General features: G+C 43.7%; 1 protein-coding gene across 1 annotated transcript in view; it reads right to left on the bottom strand.

Annotated features, from left to right (window-relative positions):
- The window catches only part of PLCB4 (phospholipase C beta 4), a 318,918-nt gene that overhangs the window by 34,855 nt on the left and 274,162 nt on the right, over positions 1-9,901 (bottom strand). The gene's annotated exons all lie outside the window — the stretch shown is intronic.

Genomic DNA, 9,901 nt, shown 5'->3' with positions numbered 1-9,901 from the left:
GAGAACTCCCTTGCGAAACTCCCTGTTAGCAGCCCCTGGTCGCAAACCAGGTCGCAAACTGAAGATCATTCAGTCCAAAGTCTTTCCAAAGGAAGTTTTTAAATAAGGAAGTTATTGAAAACGAATCTGGATATGTTTATTTAGGGGGAAATTCAACACAGGTCAGAGTACCCTTATCAGTAGCCCCACTAGGAGAGGTGGGGGGAAGCAGTCTGCTATGGAGGAGCTTCTACAGCAGCTCTAGAAAGGGGCTGAGGGATTTGCATTTGGATTCATGACAGTTCAAAACCTGAGGGCACCACAGAGCTGCTTCACCTTGTCCCATCCCACACAGCAGATCCATGCTAGTTTCACTGCATTTAGGGCCATACTCTAGCCAGAGAATTTGGCCCACGGTGAGCTGGTGACATGAATATACAACAATGTCATACCTCGAGGATTATGCAGAAAGAGAAGCAGGATACTGAGGGAGAATAATCTCATACACTCCGCTCTATTAACAGCGGGCAAAACACATAATTACTGGTATATAAAATTTCTTGGCACATTCAGTGGTTACTGTGACACTGGTAGACCAGGTGCCAGCTGATTCCAAAGCCCCAGGCCAATTCACCTGTCTATTAGTATAGATCAAACTGATTGTTAAATGTATAAGAATGTATTTGGTGTTTAAACTTCATGAAAACGAATGGGATGTTACATGCATTGTTTTCACATATCTGTATCCTGTTATACTGTGCTAGCAAACATTTACATTGTATATATCCCTGTAACTAAATAACCCATTAACCGAGATGTGTAATGCAAACTTCAGCAGGAAACTACTAATTCTTGTGCATTTGAAGGCCAATGGCCAGTGTGATGATCAGAAGTTGAAGACTCTAAATGGATTCCCCTGTCTCTCCATCAAACAAAGGCAGAGCCTGTGTGGGTGGTGACTCTGTCAGTGAGTTTTCTGTGAGAAAAAGCTATACGTATGGATTCAGGGAAATATCCTGCATCTCTGGACTGTTTGGATTCTAACAGGGAAGACAGAAATCCCCAGAGTTATTCTGGGTAGCCCTGAGAGAGACTGGCAGATTACTACATCTCTACCACCATTTGGAATTATAGACTGACTCACCTGTACATGTGTTTTACCTGCTTTAACCTTTCTATAACTCGTTTCTTAGGCCATGTCTACACTACCACTTATGTTGGCAAAACTTACGTCGCTCCGAGGTGCGAAAAAAATCCACACCCCCCCAAGCGACGCAAGTTTCGCTGGCATAAGTGGCAGAGGGCACAGCGCTATGTTGGCAGGAGAGCCTCTCCCGCCGACAGAGCCACCGCCGCTTGTTGGAGGTGGTTTAGTTATGTCGACAGGAGCGCTCTCTCCTGTCACTATAGAGCTGCTACATGAGAGGTCTTGCAGAGGTGCGGCTGCATCAGTACATCTGTGCTGCTGTAAGCTCTCTAGTAGACATAGCCTTAGCCAACAAACCTATAGTTAGTTAACTATAGAACTGGTCTTTGATGAGAGATCTAGGATGCTACTCGACCTGGGTGAGTGACTGGTCTCTTGGGACTGGGAGCAACCTGGAATATGTGTGACTTTTGGTGTAAGTGACCATTTATCACATAGTCCAGCTTGTCTGGGTGGCCAGATAGACTGGAGTGTCTAAGGGGACAGTCTGGGACTCCATTATAAGATTACTGAAGTACTTTGGGAGTTCACATTTGGTACTGGGTGGTGAAATCTAATGATACAACATACCACCACTTGGGGGGGGGGAGACAGGACTGCCATGCTTTTGACAATCTGCCCCGAGGTAGGCACTCGCAGTCGTGAGCCACTCCAGACAGTGTGACAGTTGCACTTAAACACACCTTTCTTCTGTTTGACAGAGTCAATGGCTTTGAAAGAGATTCCCTATACTTAAAATAAGGAATACAGCTAAAACTGGAATCTCTCTTCACATAGAAGGAACTTTTTATATGTGACCACTTTGTGACACTGCACCCCATATTCTTCACAGGGATATGATGATGACATGGTTATAGAATAATTATAATGTATTTTATGCAAGATAAATCATGTGAGGTGTCAATGGAAAAAAGTTATGATTTGCTGAATATGATTATCCTATTTGTCTGCATGTATCATTTTTGTATCTGAAGGTATGACTATTGACTATGTATCTGTATTTCAAATGTAGTTACACCTGGTTAATGCCCACTCGACAAGATGCTTTAAGTCTAGATAGTGGGTGGGGAAGAGCCTATTCAGGGCAATGGGTCATTAGAAATAAACAACCGGCCTTGAGACAAGTTTATCTCCCACCTGGTGATGAACCTTCCTGAGAACACTCCAAACAGCCTGTGATTAACGGCTGCTATGACTCTACATGGATATGTGATCAGACCACACGATGCTGGACTCCATCTTGGGATGTCAGTATTTTTCCACAGACTGGTCTGGGAACCAAGCATTGAAACAAAGGGTTCCACCATATGCTAAAGCTCTATAAGGCAGGGAGTGACATCATCTGGTGTTCTTCACTCCCCACACAATAAGACTCCTGAAAACACCTGAGGAACAAAGACTGAAGTGGGGGAAGTGCTGGACCCAGGCTAAAGGGATTTCTAGCCTATGAATGAAACACCTGGAGATTCCAAGCTGTAAAATGCAGCTGGGCCTCTTAAGAATCTGCAGCCTGCTTGTCTCATCTCTTAGGGTGAGAATCTGCTAATTCATATCCAATCTATTTAGTATATTAAGCTTAGTTTGCATTTTTTATTTATCTAGCCGCAGGGGTGTTGCTACTAGGTGACTCTACTGGCTTAATCCCTTGTGTAGGAGCTGTGTGCCCCCTACTCTGCCTTCAGGCTCCCCTGAGCACATTCCATGAGCACAGCTCATTTGCTCAGGGACCAGAATTTAACCTGTTATGTATTAATTACAAGGTACAAAACAATTATCTCCACTGAAAGCTCCACAGCCACCACTGTGCAGTACCATGGTGTCTCCCATTCCAAGAGACTATGCTTACTGCATATGCCTCAGGCAGTGACTGTTCAGTTTCTGATGTTGCTCAGTGTAACTGTTCTAGTCTGTTTTAAAAATCAAATAATTTCTGCAATCTGCAAAAGTCAGAGGCTAATTTATTTAAAACTCACCAACGGTACAGCTAAACATAGCTAAGACTCAGGAGCAAGTTGTTCCTAGTATGAAAGTCCTTTTTGAAAGGCTGATAATTACAAAAAGTTACTGAGGTTTTTCAGATTCAGTGAAATGCCAAACAAATATGAACATTACAGTATAGGAGGGTGACAGCTCACTAGGTGGGTGTCATTACAAAAATATTCAGTCTTATCTACTGGCAGCAGCTTTATAAAAACCCCTGCACGTTGCATCTCTCGGTTTATAGTACACCCACGTTAGAGAAAAAAATAATATAAACGCCTTAGAACCAAAATATCTTTGTGGCTTGCTGAACTTCTGAAGATCTTTCCACTGTCCCAGCCACACAGGATAAAGAACAAGATGCAGAGGACGGGAGGCTGCACCTTTATTCACCTCACGTATCTGTGAATACCTAGCAAATAAGGCTTCAGTCACCGTGTTTCTCTTAGTGGTTTCCACCTACTTGGGAGGTCCTGCCATCAGCATCTCCATTCCCAACCTGGTCATAGCTGCACAGGGACTCCACCACCCTCCCCTTGTGTGAAAGTTATGAGGGTCTAGAAAAGATGTGTGGGTGATACACCAGATGGTAGGAGCCCAGGCCCCCTTTCCCAGTTGCCTTAGGGGATACCTTCCCCTAAATCCACTTCCAACAACTGCTTATCAGGACCCCCTATGGAATGAGTGCACAGGACACCTGCTACCTACCAAGTTGCAACATCTTGGTCTATCCTGCTTACCTACCTCACTGGACCCTGACTTGCTGTGAGGAAGATGACAAAACTCACCCTGCCTCGGCCAATCTGGCAGTGAGAGGAAAATTCCTTCCCAGCCTCAAAAGAGAAAAAAAAGGCAGCAAACACAGAGTGCAAGCTCTTTCTGGAATGCACAGGGTATACACATCCTCCCTTCTCCCAGTGCTCCCTCTGCCTGGTCTGGCCACTTCCTGTCCCCGACCAATGAGGTAAGTTCTCCTTTCCCTATCCTTGTAAGCCAAACGCAGGAGAGATCCTTAAAGGAGCCTCATCCCCTTTCCTTCCCGCCTGCCAGAAAAAGACCCACTGCATTGGGTTGTGGTGAGCACTTTAGAGACGTGCTATAACTGGAATAAAGTCAATATTTACATAAAGTATAAGCAGCAGCAAATCCACACAGGTGCCATGACCGGCCCACTCTTGCAACCAGTTGGTAAATTATTTTAAGAACGGCAGAATTACAGCACAGGAGGACAATGATGAAATTTGGCTTCCGTTAGGCATTCAGCTGCAGTCCAGACACAATCATGCTGCCATCTGCTCATGCATGCAGATCCCAATGACTGTGTTCAACTAATGGGATTATCAAGCCCCTCAATGTGGACTTCTAAAAGAATACATTTTTTCCAAACATCTTTTTGAAGCAAAGTAGTTGGGGGGGGGGCAGCTCCACCTTCTCTTCACAGTTCCTGTGACATGGTCAGTTTGATCACTCCCCACTCCACCTCCTCAAGGATCCGTTTTGGTATTGGTCCAGCATGGGACCAACAACGTGCACTGCCATATGATGGAATGTTGCTGCTACTGCTAAGGGTAAATGTAACTTGTGATTCTTTTTTTCCCTAAAAAATGATGTTTATTTCTCATGCCATCAGGAGGATGGGGACTAGAGACTGAACTAGATGACCTCTCGAGGTCCCTTCCAGTACTAGGAGTGTATGCTGCACGAGTGGGTTCACTTTCAGTTTCTTTGTCTTTGTTGAAAAATCATGCGCCACATTTTTATAACTGAGCAAAAAAGCCAAGCTACATTGCTACACTGACATGTCTGATCCTCACCTTTGTATGGCACCATGCCATGTAAGATTAGTTCTCAATGAAAGCAAATGGACTGCCATTTTGATCACACCTTTCTAAGATAAGTCCAACCTTCCCAGAGACGCATACGCCCCTTAGAGACTTAGAGGAAAGGCATGCACACACTGAAACCATTATTACCAGTGCAACGGAACGCCCTCTCTTCCATATTGGAAAGGCAGGCGGAATATTAAAGAGTTGGTGGAGAGTCATACAGGAGGACACATGATGGGCAAGAAGAAGGTTAGATGCTGCAATCTTAGAAAAAGGCCATATGGAAAAACAAGCTGTTATGAGCTCAAGTCACTGGCTCATCAGTCTTCTGAGTAACACACTGAAAACCTTGAGAATGAATTCTGCTGTAAAATGGAAGACGATTTTAATGTGCCTGCTTAGATTTTCAAATTAGCGATCTTACTTGAGATAAGGTTTTAAAAAATAATATTTATGCCTCTGTCACCAAAATATGGTGGTTTAAAATAAAAATAAAAAGAATCACGGAACCCCTAAAAAATAGCTAATTGCTCTCCCAGCAAACTTCAATATTTTCCTCTCTTTCTTTTTTATATTCCTTCCTTAGTACCTAATCTTGCTATTATGTAAGGGCTTCAGAGGAACAGAATGTTGCTGAACCTAGGCAGTCCATCTGAGCAGGACTGGGGCAGGATGCACCGAGCCCAGGCAGGGGTTCCATACCTCATGCACATCGCAAAGCACAGCACAGTGGCTCTCTACCCTTTAGCACAAGGGTCTTTTAGGAGAGAAGCTAGGTGTGCAGCCACAATTATGCAGACTTACCAGTCAGCCCTCTGGGGGGGCAGCAGTAGTGCCCTGCAGAGGATAAGCTTTCTTGTCTCCTGCCCAACCTGTGCAGAATCCCAAAGTCTGGAGAATCCCCCAACTCAACACCCAACATCCAGTCGGTTTAGTGAGGCCGTGTGGTAGGTAGAGGATTTGATTCAAAACCTGAGAGTCAGAGCTAAGAACTACCCAAGGGAATTCCAGTGGCACAGCTTTTTCTGAGGTGGAAAAGAAAGGTGTACTTACTCTGAGGTGTATTTACCTGTACAGTAACTGGAGTTCTTCGAGATGCGTGGTCCCTACCTGTACTCTGCTTGAGGTGTGCTCCACACACCTGAGACAGGGAGTCTTTTGCTAGCACTGTCCGCTGGTCTGTGCCTGCACCATTCTTCTCCGGCTCTGAACAGAGGGCATAAAAGGAGGTACAGACCGACTGCGTCTCCAGTTACCCTTCTACCACAGATAGCCCTAGGCTAAGGCTCTGCAGCGGAGGGGAAGGAGGGAAGGTAGTGGAATAGAGATAGTGTAAGACAGCAATAATCGCTGAGAAATTCTGGGGGATGGGTGAAGTCCCTGAGCGCGTGTAAAGGGCAAACATAGTATCTATCATTAAAAAGGGGAACAAAGAGGACCATGGGAATTATAGACCAGTCAGCCTAACTCGAACAGGTTCTGTCTCAGACCCCAGGAGGTAGCAAACGGAGAGGTTGTTGGTCCAGGACACCCCTTAAGTCCTTGGTTTGGAGTATGAGGAGGATAATGGTGCAGGCACAAACTAATGGACGTTTCTAGCAATCATGTTCTGGTCTCAGGCACATGGAGTGCGCGCACCTCAAGTAGTATACACATAGGGACCATCACTCAGAGAACCCTACTTCAATAAAAATGCTAGCCGTATTGGAAAGTCCCTTTGCAGACTGACTCTGAAACAAAAAAAGTATGGCCTGCCACCACAACCGATGTGAAGTACTGAAGTTATCTTCCCTCCAATATTTATTCACCGTATGTTTTCCTGCTTTAATTTCTAGTTGCTCCTCTACTGCCCTGTAGCCTCTTTCACTTTATCATGAAGAGGTATTTAAAAGCAATATCATGTCTTTGCAGAGCTTTGCATATACAACTTCCCATTTGTATTGCTTATAATCCTCTGAATAAAATCTCTCCTTTTCCCCACTCCCAGACTTCACAAAATCCAAAATTCCATGTTTATCGTCAAAGCTGGTAATCTGACATTAAGGTAAGATGGGAAGTTCTAATTTTATCAAGGGGTATAAAATGACTGCTTACTAATTCTGAGACTACTCAGCAGGTATGCTTCTGCCATTAAAATGAGCTCTCCACCTATCCTACTTAGTATACAAATCTCATTTTATACATCAAATGCATATTTGACTATTTTCAACTGTCCACACATTTTATATGAAAAATAAATGGGTCTGTTCTCTTTAAAGAAAAAGATTTTACAGATTTTGTATAGCCTTTTGTATCATGCTTTTTTCTTTTCTCCCATCTGGTGTTTCCGCCTCTTGTTAACAGGAGCATGTGAAAGGTTTCCACCCCTGACATCTTTCTGATCCTGTGTGACTCCTACATACTCCCACTAACACATTTTCTCTAGCATACTCCCACATTCACACAGCATGACTTCAATCAGCCATTTATTAGCTCATGCACACAAACGGTGTCTTCACTTCTGCATGTTATTTGCTGAAGTATATTTACCTTTGTCTTTAGAAATACCTAGGCCGATCAGCATTTACACTTAAAAGAAAATAAAAGCAGGGAACATCGCTGTTCGTATAAAAGACACATGAATGCTGTGTGAGAGACACACCTGATGAATACTTGTTAAAGGTACACTGCTCAATCTTTTTCCTGTCAGGTCCCCTGAAGCTGAATCAGTCAGCTTTGCTGGTACTCTCCCATGATGCGAAGTCAAAGTTTCCATGGAATGCCTCTGGATGGAAATGGCACACAGGGACTCAGGGGAACATTTTCAGAAGTGCTTACATAACCTGGATAACTAAGCCTCCTTTCCAAATGGGATTTATGCACATAGGAGACGAGATGCATTGAAAGTCAATGGGCCCATAGATCATGGAGGCACTTTTGAAAGTTTTACCATCCAGGCTTCTTTCCATTTTTTAATTTTCTAGTTTTCCAAAATGCAGCTAAATGAAGAAAGTAGAAAGACTAACATTACCGTGAACCCAATCCTTGCCTCAGCCGCCAACGGCTCTCTCTCACTATACCTCACCATGGCTGATCACCAGCCCAGAAGTGACACTAACAATTGCTCCCTAGTTTAGCTGAGCCGCTGTAACCAATATTGTGAACCCTAGGATAGCCAGTGTAATCACAGCTGACACTTTCTGAGTAGGGATAGATGACACGGGGCTGAAAAGGCCAGTGGTGTGACTAACTTAGGGTGTTCCCAATGTATCCCCATGTTTCATCAGCTTAATTGATGTTAGGATGATGGGAAATTTTTTCAGATTTTTTTCCCTGGTGTAGACCAGGCGTTAGAAAGAGAAGGGGAGTAGCCGTCCGAGTACAGAACTGAGAATCAGGAACACGGCTGGCTTTAGAACTTTTGGTCAGGCCTGCAGAAGAGTGTATTTTTTCCTAGCCCCATGTTTTCAACATAACCTATGCCACTATGACATCATCATATCAGCCTAAGGGGTTTGGGGACAGTTAGCTGCACGATCCTTTGTGGTACCTTCCACAAACTTAATGGACTCATTTTACATGGAAAGCGGCATTCAGAGGAGGGGGGATGGTTAGGTAGTAAGCCTTCTACTGCCAAAATGGAGCCTCGCTGCTTATTCTTGCAAAGTCAGCAATTAGTTTATATCAGTTTATGTTTGCAAGGCCATCTTTGTAAGGAAAAGGGATAGAAAACCTTTTGTAAAACAAAAGGTAAGAATCTCCTTTACATTATTTATTCCTCCAAATTTAGGGGGCCCATGGTCAGGAGCATCCAAGGATCTGGCAGTAATTCTTGGATTCAGTGGGTCTAACAATGCAGAGTTGCATGGCTCTCTTCCTTCCTTCCAGCTGCTACAATGTGTTATAAGACCGCTAAAATACATCAAATGATTTCCTAATATTACTTTTCTGTGCAAACAATAACTGCAATTGTCACAGAGATAATGTGTAATCCCAAATGGGGGAGGAGATAGCACAATGGATTGCAAAGGGACTGGATGGGTCCAAGAGACACTCACTCTACTAAGGTGAGGGGTCCTCACTACCAAAGAGTTTAGGAACATATGATCTATTCTAGATGTTTCAGGTACTTCAAGGGTGCCCATCACCTTAGTACAGAAGTACTAGTTTTAGCTCTTAAAACGGACTCTCTTGTGACTTTGGGTATTCAAAACTTCAGTTTCTGTAAAAGAATAACATTTATTTCCCTCTTTCATGGAGGGCTAGGGTCCTTCAGATTTAATTACTTAATTTTAACACAATGCTTTGAAGATGAAAAGCCTTATATTAAAAGTGCTTAGTATTATTATTAGTTCCCTGACCATTACCAGTCCAGCCAGCACCGAAAGTCATGAAGGTAAACATAAGGACTTTTCTTGTAGTAGATGCTGCTGCAGGTTCTGATGAACCTTCTGACACTAAAAATGACCAGCTACATATATCAATCCAAGCGTGAAAATGAGTCCTCTGCATAGGAATCCAAGGATATCAAAGAACACTTAGTAACAAGGAAATGACTGACTATAAAGCCGAGCGGTGCTTTCATATGCCACCAGAATGGGACCAAATTCAGAACCTCAGTACTTTCTTCACTTGTTATGTTTCCTTTGATACCAGGAGTGATTAGGGACCCACTACAAGCAGGAGGGAATTGAGTATGCTGTGGAGCATAGTGGCCGGGGACCAGTACTTTGGACACTACTGCCAATAATATCAAGCAAAAGGTGGGTACCCACGAAGAGGGGATCTAATTTTTCAACTACTCTCCCCACCTACACTTTCTCTCCATGCTGTTCCTACACTGTCTGTCTTTGATACAGCATATTCCACCTAGCTGATTCTCAACGTTCTCAGCAAGACTAAGGCTTGGTCTACACTCACCCCCCAAATC

The sequence above is a fragment of the Terrapene carolina genome, unplaced genomic scaffold (genome assembly GCF_002925995.2).
Source record: "Terrapene carolina triunguis isolate 2854851 unplaced genomic scaffold, T_m_triunguis-2.0 Scaffold132, whole genome shotgun sequence".
Taxonomy (NCBI): domain Eukaryota; kingdom Metazoa; phylum Chordata; order Testudines; family Emydidae; genus Terrapene; species Terrapene triunguis.
The sequence above is the reverse complement of the archived record's forward strand: the minus strand, read 5'-3'. Positions and strand labels throughout refer to the sequence as shown.